Consider the following 16,048-nt stretch of genomic DNA (forward strand, 5'->3'; position numbering starts at 1 on the left):
AGTCCAGTAGTTAGGACTAGGTGCTTTCACTGCTGGGGCCCAGGGTTCAATACCTGGTTGGGGAACTAAGATTCCACATGTTGCTCAGCCCAGCCAAACTGAAAAAAAAAATCTCCCTGAAGCCTGGAACTCTGCAGCATTTACTGTTTATTCCCAACCCCTACATAGTGCCTGGGATATTTGTCAAATGAATGACTCCATCCATCTAAGATAAATATTAGAAAAAGTCCTTTAAAATTCCCCAGGGTCAAAAGTGTACAGAAACACAAAACAAACCCTGCATATTTTTACTTTTCTCAGTTCCCTCTTGTCATAACTGCTGTCATGCCCCCTCCTCCTCCTACCTCCTCAGCCTCAAAGACCCACAGCAGCCTCTCGGGCACCCCTTACCTCGGACTCCAAACCCCACAAGCACCAAGTCATACCCAGATGCAACCAGAAAGGACGGCCTAACACTCAGGGATTAACTGTACTCGTCTTCAGACTCCCATAGGACTTAGCACTTCTCTTCACACGTGAGATTCGCGTTTTAGTCCAATTATATTAAGATTAGCACTCATTCCTCATTGATCTCTTCACCCACTTGGAGATTCAATGGCTCAATAATGAAGCGTTTATAGCAAAGGGAAGTACATGTCAGATGCAGTATAGGCAACCCATTCTTGCTCTCCGGGGGCTTTCTACACACACATGCACACACAAACACGTACACACACACACACACACACACATGGGAGGGGAAGAAAATTCAGGAGGCCCATCTTAGGAATTTTAAGGTTAAGATGTCTTCATGGAGAGGAAATCATATCAAAATATCAACTTAGAACAGACACTTGGAATGTGCTTTCTTGTGGGCATTTTCAGCAATGATTATCTAATAGTGTTTTGTTGGGGTTGTTTAGGGTGGCAGCCTTCCCCCTTCCTTTAAAAAAAATGCACTCAGTTTGCCCTCTGGTGGCCAAATAAATTAGAAACACGAAATTACACGGTTGGTGAGCTGGGGCACGGCCTTTGCAGTTGCTGGAAGAAAAGTATGCATGCATCGTTTTAGAGTAATTCCCTTTTGTCTTTTACTTTCCTCCCATTTTCCCATTAGAATTATGATTCACTCTGTTAAATGGCAGGGTGTTGAACTTGATGGTGCCCAGATCACTGCAGGAAATGATAAGGAATTTTGCTCTTGGTAGGAGGGGAAGCTGGTTCCAACAAAAGGAAAAAGGACGTGCTAGGAGTTAGTCCCTTTGCTGGCCAAATGTGTCAAGTTTCCAGATGATAGAGGAAGAGCAGAATCTTTTTAGTGCATCCAGCTTCTCAGTTAGAAGCATGGCATTAGAAAAGAAGAGGGTAGAAAAACGTGGTAAGCAGGATTCAGAAACAAACACCTAAGAAAGAACGTAAGAGAAAATGTAGCTGTTCTAAATGTGTTCAAACTTGCTAGTCTGGATGGATTCCACTCCAGAGCTCTCAAAAAAAAAAAAAAAGGAATTAACTCCGAGTGTCACCAACTCACTGCCAACAGCCTTTGAGGAATCACAGACAGGCAGAGAGAGGTTACAGAGAATGTAACTCTGCTTTCCTAAGATGGAAAAGAAGGTGAATGTTAAAAACTACTCATCAGTGACCTTGAAAATGACCTTTGAGTCATTTGAGGAAAAATCCTCAAATGAGATACAAAAAGGTGTTTTATGAGCCTTTAGGAGAAGCAAACATGGCTACTAGGGTCTCATGGGGGCTCAGCAAGGGCAGGTGATGCTAGACTCTCCTCATGTCATGTTCTCTTGTCAGGATTATAGACCAATAGAATGAGGCAGTATAATAGACCAGGGTCTGCATTTGATTAAGGTATCTCATGACATCTCAAATCACATCCTTCTGAAACAGGCAGTTGTACAGTTAGGAGAAATTGGAGCTGATTAAGTGATAGTAACCCAAGGTAAAGAACCTTCCTGCCAATGCAGGAGAAAAAAGAGATGTGGGTTCAATCCCTGTGTTGGAAAGATCCCCTGGAGAAGGAAATGGCAACCCACTCCAGTATTCTTGTCTGGAAAATTCCGTGGATAAAGGAACCTGGAGGGCTACAGTCCACGGGGTAGCGAAGAGTCAGACCTGACTGAGCACACACAGCACTACCTAAGGTGCTGGAAGGTTCTCACTACAATCCTGCCCTGTTCAATATTTGTATCATGTCTTGTGTGTTATATAAAACACACAAGTGTGTGTTTAACAAATATGTGAATGGAGCAGAGTCTTCAGATATAGAAAACTCATTGGACTTCAGAATTGTACCCAAAATCCATCTGGACTGGCCGAACAGATTCTCATGGGATGAGGTGGATCTTTCCTCTCTGTCCCAGATCGCATTCTCTTGTTTAATGAGTTTTGCCCAAGGTTTTTCCTCTGTTTACAGCTGTGCTAAAATTTGCCTCCCCCAGATCCACTCTCACTGTGGGGAAAGGCATCTCATCCATTTTAACCTCAAGGATTCCTCCCTTCATCTCTCCAGTACAGAGTCATCTCCCAATGCTGACACTAAAGTCATTGGCAGTGTGTTCCTTGACCAACTCCCAACACCAACCCATCAGCATGTCCTCAGCCTCAGTCTCAGGGACTGGGCAACATGTCCCTTTTATTCCGGGCCAATCACTCTCTTTATCCTTAAAGTCCACCTTCCCTCTTCTCCCCAAGACCTTGCTTGGTCAACCCTCCTTTCTCTTGCCAGTATCTTCATGCAATTCTTCTCTCCTGGATCCTCCCTACTCTTAAAACAAGTGAACAGAAAGGAGAAAAAAGAAACCCTCATTTTCGCTTTTACTCTCTTCTTTCACCTTCCCTTGTTTCCATCACTCTCTGTGGGCAGTTGGGCTCTCCAGAAACAGAAGCCAAGGTGGAGTCTGGGATGCAAGATGCCATTTAGGAACAACACCAGTGAAAGCAGGACAGGGCAGAGGGAGGAGAGAAACCAAGCTTCGGTCCTGGCAATGCTTCCTCAGATAGCTCTGTGGAGTGTTGGAGCAGGTATTCCCAATCGGAGCAAACCACAATAGGCTGAAACAGCCAGGCCTTTACGCCTCGGCCCTGCTCAGTCACCACATGGGGCTGCTGGAGGAAGGAGGGGACTGTAGGAGCAGACAGTTGGTGACCTCTATGTCTGCCACACTCTCCTCATTTCTTATTCCTCTCGGCACCCGGAAAATTCACCTTCTGTCTCCACTTTTGTTCCACTCATCTCATCCTTTGCCCCACTCCAAATCCAATGGACACATTTTGATTCTTACAGCAGGAAGTCTGTGCTGCATCCACTGGGGCTGATTCTCTCTCTTTTTCCCTCCCGCCTCAGTCTCAACTCCCTTGGCTTCCATAATAGCTTCCTCCCTCACGTCTTCCTAGCATCTCTGCCATCCCTTCCTGGCCTCCTCAGGGGTCTTGTCCTCCTCTCACCGTCTGAGTGTTGGGACTCCATCCTCAGTCCACCCTCCTCCTCTCACCCTCCCAGGGTGACCTTGCCCACTGTCAGCTCTTTAATGCCCGTTCACCTGCCAGTGACTCTGAAATCTACTCTTCAGCCTGTTGTCTCTCTCCCACTGGCCCCATCTCGGTGCCGCCAACGCTGTCAGAGCAGGGAAGTCCTGCTTCCCCTTTCCCCCTGTGTTCCCACCCTGGAGAAAGTTCGTTTGTCCAGTGCAAGGACTGGGGGATCCTTTGAACCTGCTCCATCACGTTCCTTTTCTAGACAGCTCACCTTGGTCAGTCCTGCTTGGGCATGTGTATGAAACTACTTTGAACAATATCAAGAATTCTACACATGGAAACTTGCACCACTGATATATAAATAGCTGATGCTGGGTCCAGAAACTAACAAAATATTCATCACTTCTTCCCTGACCACACCCAGGATTTACCTAATCAGGTGTGAACCTCTGACTCAACAGGTCCCCAGGAAAGTTATTCAGAATTTCCTTATTACAGGAAATGAGGGGTGGTAGTGATTTCTTTTATAGCTTGTATTTCTCCTGAAGAAAAGAGTTCTGCGAGCAGGTGGTTTCTAGCCAAGCCTTTTATTTCCTGTCCTGTATCTGAGTGGCAGGGGCTTCCCTGGTAGAAGAGTGGTAAAGAATCTGCTTGCCAATGCAAGAGGCGCAAAAGACGTGGGTTCAATCCCTGGGTCAGGAAAATTCTCTGGAGTAGGAAATGGTAACCCACTCCAGTATTCTTGCCTGGAGAATCCCATGGACTAAGGAACCTGGCAGACTATAGTCTACGGGGTGGCAAAGAGTTGGACACGACTGAGCTACTGAGCGTGTACACACTTGTGTGGCAGAAGCCTACATGGGAGGCTTTTGTCAAGAAAAAGTGGGAAATCATCTCCTCTTTTCTTTAAATGTATCATGCTTGCTGTATGTCAGTCCTTTCTTCCCAAATTGGAACTTCCGGTTGAATTCAGCGAAACTTCTCAAGCAAGTACACTGTGCCAAGGGCAGGCCTCTGTACAAGACAATTCCTGCCTTAAGGAATCTGAAGGGTGGTGCAGGCAATAAGTCTAATGCAAGCACATGCCAGTTTGCTGATGATCTCAGAAGTCATGGAAACTAAGGGCTATGGGGTTCTGGAGAAGGGAAGTGTCTCTATCCAAGTGGCCTCATAAAGTCATCCAAGACAGACCTTGAAGGATAGACCAGATTTTGGGAGCGAGCACTTAACAGAAATAGCCAAGAAAAAATGATGATATCCAGGAATAGGTAGAAAACAGTGACAAATGGCAAAAAGCTATTAGAAGAATATCTTCAGAGAATTGCAAGATAAACAATAGTAAGGAAGTTGTCTCAACTCATCTCATGTTGTTGTTTAGTCGCTAAGTTGTGTCTGACTCTTTTGTGACCTCATGGACTGAAGTCCACTAGGTTCCTCTGTCCATGGGATTTTCCCAGCAAGAATACTGGAGTGGGTTGCCATTTCCTTCTCCAGGGGATCTTCCCGAGTCAGGGATCGAACCTGCGTCTCCTGCATTGGCAAGCGGATTCTTTACCACTGAGCCACCAGGGAAGCAAGTTATCTAATACCTAAGGCCAAAAACTGAGACTATAGACATACCCTGGGAGATAGAGAGAGGCAAGGTCATGGGAGAACGATTATGAAAATATTGTTATTAAAAGAGGTGAACAGGAGAGGCAAAATCACTGTCCATTACCCTTGGTAGGTCCCCACTCAGCCTCAATCTCTTTGGAACTTCCTTTTCTCACCATCATGGGTTTATGGGTGTTAGTGGCTCCACCTCCATTGAGCTCCCCAAGGAGGACAGCGCTCACTAAGAAAGAGATCACTGTTGTATCGCCCCATCTCTCCTAGTTTGGTAGAACATTGTCCATAGTATCGTCCCAGGCCCACCTATCCCATGTGTAACTCAGTGAGAATACTCTAGTTATTGATCTTTTTTTTAAATCTATTTGGCTGTGTTGGTCTCAGTTGCGGCAAGTGAGCTCCAGAGCATGTGGGCTCAGTAGTTGTGGCATAGGGGCTTAGTTACTCCTAGGCATATGGATCTAAGTTCCCCAGTCAGGGATCAAACCCATGTCCCCTTCATTGCAAGGTGGATTCTTAACCCCTGGACCATCAGGGAAGTCCCTAGTGCTCAATCTTAAATGAAGGAAGGCAAGAATGATCTGGGCCTGGGGACCTTCCAAGGTGAACTTGCCAGCAAATGTTACCAAATTCCCTTTGGAAAGACCCTGAAAAAACTGCAGGGGAGGGAGGAATACTGATAGTGGTTATAATTGCTAATGAGATTGGGGCTTTTAACACACTAGGCAGGTTAAGTAGTTACCAATTCGTCAGTTTAGAGAGGAGGAAACTGGAACTTAAAAATGCTATGTCCAGGACTTCCCTGATGGTCCGGTGATTAAGAATTCACTTGCCAATGCAGGGAACATGGGTTCAATCCCTGGTTTGAAAAGATTACATATGCCATGGGGCAACTAAAGCCCCACGCCACAACTAGGGAAAATGTGTGGCCCAAGGAAGCCAATTTTTTTTTTTTAATGGTATGTCCTGTCCCCCTACAGAGAAGCAGAGGCTGAGTCTGGTTTCCCAGGGTCCTTGGCAGCTACTGAGGGAGTTGGTAACTTGGGCATCTCTTGAATATATTTACAGATTTTGCATCTGGGAAGCATCACTGAAAGGAAGGAACACATCAGACACTGTTTACTCTAGCTCCAAACAAAACTACGTAGGGAGAGGGTATCATGGTTAAAGTTATATTTGGTTTAATCGAATAGGAGTTTATTTTTCTTATGTAATATTCAAGAAGACTGGAACAGAGAGTCCAAAGCTGATGCAGCTGCTCAAAGAAGTTACCAAGAGAAAAATAAATGACCAAATCAAAAAATGGACCAAAGAACTAAACAGACATTTCTCCAAAGAAGACATACAGATGGCTAATAAATACATGAAAAGATGTTCAACATCACTCATTATCAGTTCATTTCAGTTCAGTCTCTCAGTCATGTCTCTTTGCGACCCCATAGACTGCAGTACCCCAGACTTCCCTGTCCATCACCAACTCCCAGAGCTTACTCAAACTCATGTCCATTGAGTCGGTGAGGCCATCCAACCATCTTATCCTCTGTCATCCCCATCTCCTCCTGCCTTCAGTCTTTCCCAGCATCAGGGTCTTTTCAAACGAGTCAGTTGTTTGCATCAGGTGGACAAAGTATTGGAGTTTCAGCTTCAGCGTCAGTCCTTCCAATGAATATTCAGGACTGATCTCCTTTAGGATGCACTGGTTGGATCTCCTTGCAGTCCAAGGGACTCTCAAGGGTCTTCTCCAACACCACAGTTCAAAAGAATCAATGCTTCGGCACTCAGCTTTCTTTATAGTCCAACTCTCACATCCATACATGACAATGGGAAAATCAAAGCTTTGACTAGATGGAACTTTGTTAGCAAAGTAATATCTCTGCCTTTTAATATGCTGTCTACATTGGTCATAACTTTTCTTCCAAGAAGCAAGCGTCTTTTAACTTCATGGCTGCAGTCACCATCTGCAGTGATTTTGGAGCCCCCAAAAAGTAAAATCTGTCACTGTTTCCATTATTTCCCCATCTATTTGCCATGAAGTGATGGGACTGGATGCCATGGTCTCAGTTTTCTGAATGTTGAGTTTCAAACCAACTTTTTCACTCTTCTCTTTCACTTTCATCAAGAGGCTCTTTAGTTCTTCGCTTTCTGCCATAACTGTGGTGTCATCTGCATATCTGAGGTTATTGATATTTCTCCTGGTAATCTTGATTCCAGCTTGTGCTTCATCCAGGCCAGCATTTCTCATGATGTACTCTGCATATAAATTAAATAAGCAGGGTGACAATATACAGCCTTGACGTACTCCTTTCCCCATTCGGAACCATTCTGTTGTTCCATGTCCAGTTCTAGCTGTTGCTTCTTGACCTGCATACAGATACTTCAGGAGGCAGGTCAGGTGGTCTGGTATTCCCATCTCTTTAAGAATTTTCCACAGTTTGTTGTGATGCACACAGTCAAAAGCTTTAGCATAGTCAATAAAGCAGAAGTAGATGTTTTTCTGGAACTCTTGCTTTTTCGATGATCCAATGGATGTAGGCAATTTGATCTCTGGTTCCTCTGCCTTTTCTAAATCCAGCTTGAACATCTGGAAGTTCATGGTTCACCTACTGTTGAAGCCTGGATTGGAGAATTTTGAGCATTACTTTGTTAGCGTGTAAGATGAGTGCAATTGTGCGGTAGTTTGAGCATTCTTTGGCATTGCCTTTCTTTGGGATTGGAATGAAAATTCGTTATCAGATAATCACTCATTATCAGATAAATGCAAATCAAAACCACAGGGAGGTACCATCTCATGCCAGTCAGAATTGTTGCCATCAAAAAGTCTACAAACAATAAATGCTGGAGAGGGTATGGAGGAAAGGGAACCCTCTTACACTGTTGGTGGGAATGCAAACTAGTACAGCCACTATGGAGAACACTGTGGAGAGTCCTTAAAAAACTGGAAATAGAACTGCCATATGACCCAGCAATCATATTGCTGGGCATACACACCGAGAAAACCAGAATTGAAAGAGACACGTGTACCCCAGTGTTCATTGCAGCACTTTTTACAGTAGCTAGGACATGGAAGCAACCTAGATGTCCACCAGCAGACAAATGGATAAGAAAGTTATGGTACATATACACAGTGGAATATTACTCAGTTATAAAAAGAACACATTTGAGTCAGTTCTAATGAGGTGGATTAAACTGGAGTTTATTATACAGGGTGAAGTAAGTCAGAAAGAAAAACAGCAATACTCATGGCTGATTCATGTCAATGTATGGCATAAACCACCACAATATTGTAAAGTAATTAGCCTCCAATTAAAATAAATTAATTAATTAAAAACAAACAAAAAAAGAGAAAAACACAAATACAGTATATTAACATATATATATAGAATTTAGAGAGATGGTAACGATGACCCTATATGCAAGACAGCAAAAAAGACACAGATGTATAGAATAGACTTTTGGCCTCTGTGGGAAAAGGTGAGGGTGGGATGATTAGAGAATAGCACTGAAACATGTATATTACCATATGTGAAATAGATAACCAGTCCAAGTTTGATGCATGAAACAGGGCACTCCAAGCTGGTGCACTGAGAAAACCCAGAGGGATGGGATGGGTAGGGGAGTGAAAGAGGGGTTCAGGACGGGGAGACACATGTGCACCCGTGGCTGATTTATGTCAATGTATGGCAAAAATCACCACAATATTGTAAAGTAATTAGCCTTTAATTAAAGTAAATAAATTTTTTAAAAAAGTCACCGAGAATCCATTCTCCTGCTAGATGTCCTTCTGTTTCTCCTTCTGCCTCATGGGTGCAAGATGGCTGCTCCACCCTCAGGCATCACCTCCACATTTCAGGCAGAAAGGAAGAAAAAAGGACAAAAGGCATGTCACACCTGAATCTACTTTTGTATTTTTTTGTCTACCTTTTTAAAAAGTCAATCACAGAAGCAACTGAATTCCTGAAAGCACACTTCTAATGATTTATTAGTCAAGAAGCCATGTGGCTACTCCTAGAAGCACACTGACACCCAGGTAAAATCGAAGCCCCATTGCAGAAGGAGAGGAGGATAATGGAGTTTGAAGCAGCAATCAGCTCTGCCCCCCAGAGTATATCAAGATCCATGGGCAAATGAAGAGATGGAGGAGGCTGCTGAAAAAGGACATTCCGAGTAGGTGAGGAGGAGATCTTTCGGAATAATTCCCCATTTAAACTCCAGGCACCTGCATGACTTGTTCTGCTGTTGCCGTGGGTGACATGAGGCTGACTGAGACTGAGTTGTTTCACTCGCCCCAGGCCTCTCAAAGAATTAGTAGAAAAGCTAGAACTCATGCCATTTCCCAGCTCCAAGCCTGAGTTCTTTCCACTGCCCTGCACACACGCAAACCATGCTCCACAGACCCTTAGAGAGACAGAGAGGTGCCTGAAGGGGCTCTGATGAGGCAGGTACTCCGTGGGCAGGGCTCCTCTCCTCTGCCCTCCTCACCCAGAGACGCTCCCTCTTCACATTTTTGTTATACAGAAAACTCTCTGAGATTTAATCTGACACACAGGCTAATCTGTCATTTAAAAAATAAAACAATCTGATCCATAACTATTGATATTCTGTACTCTCCTTATTCACTGAGCATTCTGAGAGCTTATTATTTCGTACATTCACAGGTTCTCCAAGTTGGAAGGTGTGGCCTGTGCACACGGGGCTCCAGAAACAGCTCATCCCAGTTTGGTGCTAACATCAGCAGGTGTCACTCTCTAAAATAGAATTAAGATGAGGGAGACTGAGCTCAGACACCCGCAAGGCGATTTGGAAACGAGCTGTGAGCTAGGCTGGGATATTCCTTGACCTGCAGTGGAGCACAGCTCAGGCAGCGCCCCACGTGAGCTCAGCTGCATTTTGCTCAGGGCAGCACACGGGGTGACGTCCAGCGACGTCCAGTAGTCCAGCACTGACTCGGTGGAGGAAAGACGGGAGAGAAGGGGCGAGCGGTGGACAGTGACAACTCACCCATCTCTCTGGCTTTCAGAACAAGCAGGGGCAAAATCTACTGACCTCGGTACAGGAGAGGAGGCTGCAGCCAGCCCACAGGGAGACTTTGGGTACATTTTTAAAGACTCCTCCTCTAGTGATTTAAATAGGAAAGGGTCCTTCCTCTGGGCACAGGCAGCGGATAAGTATACACCCATGGAAATGAAGGACACATTTTGCGTAAACCAGAAAAAGGGACCCCTCTGGGCAAGCAGCCCAAGCTCTGTGCCAGGGTGAGAGACCAAGAGAGCTGAGCACAGGCTGGGACCCCCAACTCTGTCCACACCTCCAGTTACCTGTTGGGGTGCACAAGCCTGCGTTCTACATGGCAAAGAGTTTTCAGTTCCGGACAACATCACCCTAGGAAAGGAGAATGGAGAGGCTAACACCCTCCTCTTTTTTGTGATGTGTGGACACAGGTTCATGCACTCACACATGCACACTTGTGTGCACATACCCACTCAGGGACCTGTAGGGTAGAGCTTAAGCCACTGAGTGTTTCAAAAAGAATAAGTGAGAGTGAAATTCGCTGAGTCATGTCTGACTCTTTGTGACCCCATGGACTATACAGTCCTTATAAACTCTCCAGGCCAGAATACTGGAGTGGGTAGCCGTTCCCTTCTCCAGGGGATCTTCTCAACCCAGGGATGGAACCCAGGTCTCCCGAATTGCAGGCGGATTCTTTACCAGCTGAGCCAGTGGTGCCTAAACATAGAACAACTGACAGATTTGGGGGAGGGGGTTCTTACTACTCATACGTCCTGGAATTATGTGTAATTACATCTTAGAAACTCAACAAATAATCAGTAAGTACAAAATGAAGGAGTCACCATGTGGTGAAGTTCAAGGAAGCTGATGTTACTCATAAGAGTAAATAAATTAGAAAGTCCAGGGCCAAGGGTCATGGTGAAGAGTCCCATGTCTCTGGAGCTCCTCGCATACAGAGAGGGGATCCATTCTCGCATTCCTCCTTCTAAGAGAGCCCTAGCTTTATTTCACTTATTAATATTCCTGTGCTATAAACAAAACTTTTTTTTTTTATCAACCTGCCATTCAGCTAGGAGTGACTGTGTGACAGTTAGTCTAAGTCACTAAATGGCCCTGCAGAAGAGTTCTTCTGGAGCTGACACTCTAGGCTTTGGTCCCCTTTTGCCCTTTACTGTCCCACTTCTTCCTTCCAGAAACACAAACTCAGGGGGTGATCTGAGTTCCAACAGCCACGCTGAGAGCATTTATTCTTTTACTCAACAAACACTCACTGTTTTCCATGCTGGGGATTCAGAATGAAGAAAACTGACATCGGCCCGGACCCCCAGTGAACTTACAGTCTAGTAGGAGAGACAGACTGTAAACAAATAGTCATGATGTGTAAGTGTCAAAGAGGAAAATAAGTTAAGAAATGAGGTACTAAATATAGGACAGAGTCAGCCTTGTAGATGGTGGCTCAGGAGGCTAGAGGAAGCCAAGTTCCTAGTAGGAGACCTGTTCTCCCCTTGAGAATTATTTAAAACTTTTATTATATTTATTTTATTTATTTAGCTGCATCAAGTCTTAGTTGCAGGATCTTCGTTGCTTCATGAGGGATCTTTCAGGGAGGTGCACGGACTCTCTAGTTGTGGTGTGGGATCTTAGCTCTTAGACCTCCAACCCAAATCCCCTGGGTTGCAAGCCAGTTTCTTAACCACTGGACCACCAGGGGAATCACAGGAGTTATTTTAAATGCAGAAAAATAGAACCCTTAATTTGTCATTGTTTTTTGGGTTTCTGCTACTATCCTCCTATTGCCATCCCCCAGCTGATAATAACCCTAAAAGAAGGCTCTTTGGCCTGGCTCAGCGAGTTTCTCAGATTTCACCCATATGAATAGGTTGTTAGCTGATGATACAAATAAATTCTTATGTTTTCTTAAACTGAAGTATAATTGATTTACAGTGTTGTGCCAGCTAGATTCTTGATAAAGTGACTGCTCTCATTTTCCTTGTACACACACGAAACTATTGCAAAAGCGCAGTGGTTTTGTAAACCATTTCTGAAGACCGTTTCTAAAGATTGAAGATCAGAACAGTTTCAGTAGTGGTCCTGAAGTTATTCAATCTCACAGCAATGCATTAAATACTAATCTTCATATGAACAAAAGGTGGGAGGAGAGTGTACAATGGAGAAAGAAAAAGGGAGAGAGAGAGCGGAAGCGAGCAGGAGACCTGAGTCTTTGTTATAGCGAAGGTTGCAAGCTCAGTCTCCTCAGGGTCAAAGCAGGAAATGCAAATGATGACAAAGCATTCCTGGGCTGAGAAAAACAAGACTCCTGCTGTTCTTTTGTTTTCCCACTCTGGAGTAAACAAGTGGGTAGGGACTGAAATTTTTCTGCTAAAGGGAAAACAGCTGCTCAAGCTAAATGGTAAATGTCAGCTGACATTTTCTCTCAGTGTTAGGGAGGCCAGGGGACACTGAGTAGACTCTGGTGACCTGAGACGGGCAGCTCCATTGTTACCAGCAATGAATGTGGGCCCCTTCACGCCAGAGAGCCTGAATTTTTAAAATCCAGAAATCTGGATTTTTATGTGCAATCTCCCACTTTTAAATGTTGGGACTGCATTCAATATTTTTTGTAAACATGCTGTTAGCAAATTGCATGTTTCTACAGATATTCAAGCAGCAGGCCATCAGTTGGCACCCTCGAGCTTGCTAAACGGTTGGGATAAGAAGCTGTTGCAAAGAGAAGTAGGGGAAAGCAAGGAGCTGTCTGAAAGTAGGTAAGGAAGCGGAGGGATGGAAAAGAAAAGACCAAAGATGGTAGAAACAAGGAACATCAACAAAAACTGAGTTACCGAATGCTTCACACCTTTCCACCCCCACCCTACCCCACCCCAGAAGTCATTTTCTACCCCACCTCCAAGGAGAGCCTGCCCTCCTGGGCGTCTGCACAATCTCTCCAGCTTGAACCACTCTCTGAACAGGTCTTTAGTCTACTCTTTCTTCCTGGAGCCCAAAAGATCATAAATCCCTTGAATTGCTGGAAAAACACTGGGCAGAAATCACAGAGTCCAGGAAAGAAAAACAGACAGCAAAATGAAAACAAATTCAGGGAGCTGAAAAGATGTTTATTTTGACCCATGTCCAGTTTTGGCAAATCTCAAAAAGAATAAAACATCCTGGAAAAGGCAAGCTGAAGGGTGACTGGCGGAGGGAGATAATAAGATCAAATTTGAATTATATATGAAAAAAAAGTCAAGGTTCATTTATCATAGCATACAAAAGGGTAAATTCCATATAGAATTTTTTTCTTAAGTGAAACCATTTAAGTACAGGGTAGTGGGGAGGAAATGGGTAAATTTCTCTATTATTTGGGAGTGGAGAATACTTTTATAACTAGAACTAATAATCCAGCTGCTATTGAAGGAAAAGATTGATACGTTTGGCTACATAAAAATGTAACGGCAAAAATTTTACAAGAGAAAACATTATCATAAGCAAAGTAAAATGACAAACATTTCACAGACGAATGGCTAGAATCCTTAATGTATAAAGAGCTTCCAAAAAATAGAGGGAAAAGGACCAACCAGTTGAAGGGGAGAAAAATAGGCCACCCCAAAATGTGCAAATTTGGCATATGGACCTGAAGGTGATCAAGACCCAGCAGACTCAGTAAAAGGTTTTCACCTTTCGCTTAACTGCCTAAATAATTTAGGTAGGGGACTTGGCCCAGAGAGAGAGCTAACACCAGAGATAGTTTTCATTTGAAAGATTTACCTGCTTGGCAGGGCAGACATCTAATTACCAAACATCTACTCTTCTCTTCCTCCTGTGAATTGACCATCTACCCTTCAAGCCCCAGGCGCCATCTCATTCCTTAGCTCAGGATGGCATATAAGCCTCAGCTGCATAACTACCTTTGTGTTTCTTATTTTTATGGGGCTCTTATATGTCCATCTTTTTCTTTTATTAACCTGTCTATGTCAAGTTAACTAATAGACCAGCTAAAGAACCTAGAAAGGAAATTTTTTTCCACTCCCACAGACTCAACTTAAAAATTGCAAGAGGCATGAACAGTTACAGAAGGAAATGTAAAGGACTCCATATTGTATAAAAAGATGTTCAACCTTGCTTCCAGTAAGAAAAATACAAATTGAAACTGTACTAAGTTTGTAATTTTTTACCTCTCAAATTGGCAAAAATCCAAAAGCTTGTCAACACACTTTGTTGGCCAACCTCTAGGGAACAAGTACACTGTTGTTGGGAATGCAAAATAAGACTACCTCTCTCGAAGGGAATTTGGTTGGCAGTAACTAGCAAAGTTATGTACACACTTCCTTTTTGGCCCATCTATACCACTTCTTGGAAACTATCCCAGAAAATCACTGACAAATATACAGAGAAGTATTTGCATAAAGTTATTTATTGCAGCCCTGTTTGTAATGGCAAAAGACTAGAAATAACCCAAATGTCCCACAGTAAGAGGCTGGTTAAATTAAGTATGAAGTACTGAGGGGCGTAAAAAAGGAATGAAAAAATATATATATACTGCCATGGAGTGATGGCCAGCACACATTTTGAAGTAGAAAGAAGCAAAGTGAAGCTATGTAAATAGCTCACCTTAAAAAAATAATACTTTGGGGGACTTCCCTGGTGCTCCAGTGGTTAAGTAAGACTTTACCTTCCAGTGCAGGGGGCCCGGGGTTCAATCCCTGGTCAGGAAACTAGATCTCACATGCCACAGCAAAGATCAAATATCCCACATGCCGCAACTAAGACCTGATGCTGCCAAATAAATAAATGGATATAAAAAAAAATACTTTAAAAATGAAAAGTGGGAGGAACCACTTACTATGCTACTACATATCTAAGAATATATGTATATATATATAGACAATGGAAAGATAAGCCAAAAATTTTTTTAAATGGCTACCTATGGGGGAAGGAGGAAACAGAATAGAGGAGATAGGGATAGAAACTAGGTTTCTCTGATATACCTCGCTTTGTAGATCTGAATTTAGAATTGTGTAAATATTTTACTTAAGTACAAAGACAATTAAGTTGAAAAAGCTTTTCCTAAAAATCAAGAGCAAGATAAAAGAATCTATCTGCATAGTGAGTTAGTGGTATAATCACAGAGAGAACTGTTTCAAACAACTTTAAACCACAGTGATTTAACTGGATATCCATAGTGAGATATACTGAATCAATTAATGGTGACAGTGTTGAGAGATAAGGCAAATGGCGTGTTTGGGAACTGAGATGTTTGATTGACAGAAAGAACAGATGTAAGATATATGAAGTTACATAAGACAGTAAGAGTCTCTATTCTTTTTTCTTTTCTTTTTCAGCCACATAGTGAGGCGTGCGGATCTTAGTTCCCCAACCAGTGATCAAACCTGTGTCCCCTGTACAATGCAAGTGCCGAGTCTTAACCACTGGACTGCCGGGGAAGTCCCAGTGAGACTCTCTATTTGGAATTGAAAGTATTAGTATACACAAAGGATGATATCTTTAAATATATGTGTATGTATTTCCTTTCCATTAGACAGCTCTAGAAACAAAGACCAACCCAGTAGCAATGAGCATCCTTTGCTCCCTGGCTACGGTCTCTAGTTGTCATTTCCATCAATAGAAACCTTGAAGAAATGTTTGGTTGTCAACCTGGAAAAGGAAATGCACAAGTTGTGCTTGGATATTTGTCATATCAGAAATTCAGGAACTATCAAAATCTTTTGAGGCTATATCAGAAGGAGGTGATAAACATAGGACATTTAAGCATTCATAAGAATAGTAATTGCAATGGACTACAGTGAACTGAGAAGAAGGCAATAGCAACCCACTCCAGTACTCTTGCCTGGAAAATCCCATGGACGGAGGACCCTGGTAGGCTGCAGTCCATGGGGTCGCGGAGAGTCGGACACGACTGAGGGACTTCACTCTCTCTCTCTCACAGTGAACTGAAGTACATCAAATATGT

General features: G+C 43.4%; 1 protein-coding gene across 2 annotated transcripts in view; it reads left to right on the top strand.

Moving 5' to 3' along the window:
- Positions 1–366: 366 nt before the first annotated feature.
- The window catches only part of IER3 (immediate early response 3), a 60,821-nt gene continuing 45,139 nt past the window's right edge, over positions 367–16,048 (top strand). Inside the window, exon 1 of one of the 2 annotated variants that reach the window (XM_081522947.1) lies at positions 367–515. The gene's annotated coding sequence lies outside the window, so the exon portion shown is untranslated. The remainder of the gene's footprint in view (positions 516–16,048) is intronic. The other variant, XM_081522948.1, reaches the window with a different exon arrangement.

Source organism: Giraffa tippelskirchi, chromosome 8, assembly GCF_054371585.1.
Source record: "Giraffa tippelskirchi isolate mGirTip1 chromosome 8, T2T-mGirTip1v1.2.pri, whole genome shotgun sequence".
Lineage (NCBI taxonomy): Eukaryota > Metazoa > Chordata > Mammalia > Artiodactyla > Giraffidae > Giraffa > Giraffa tippelskirchi.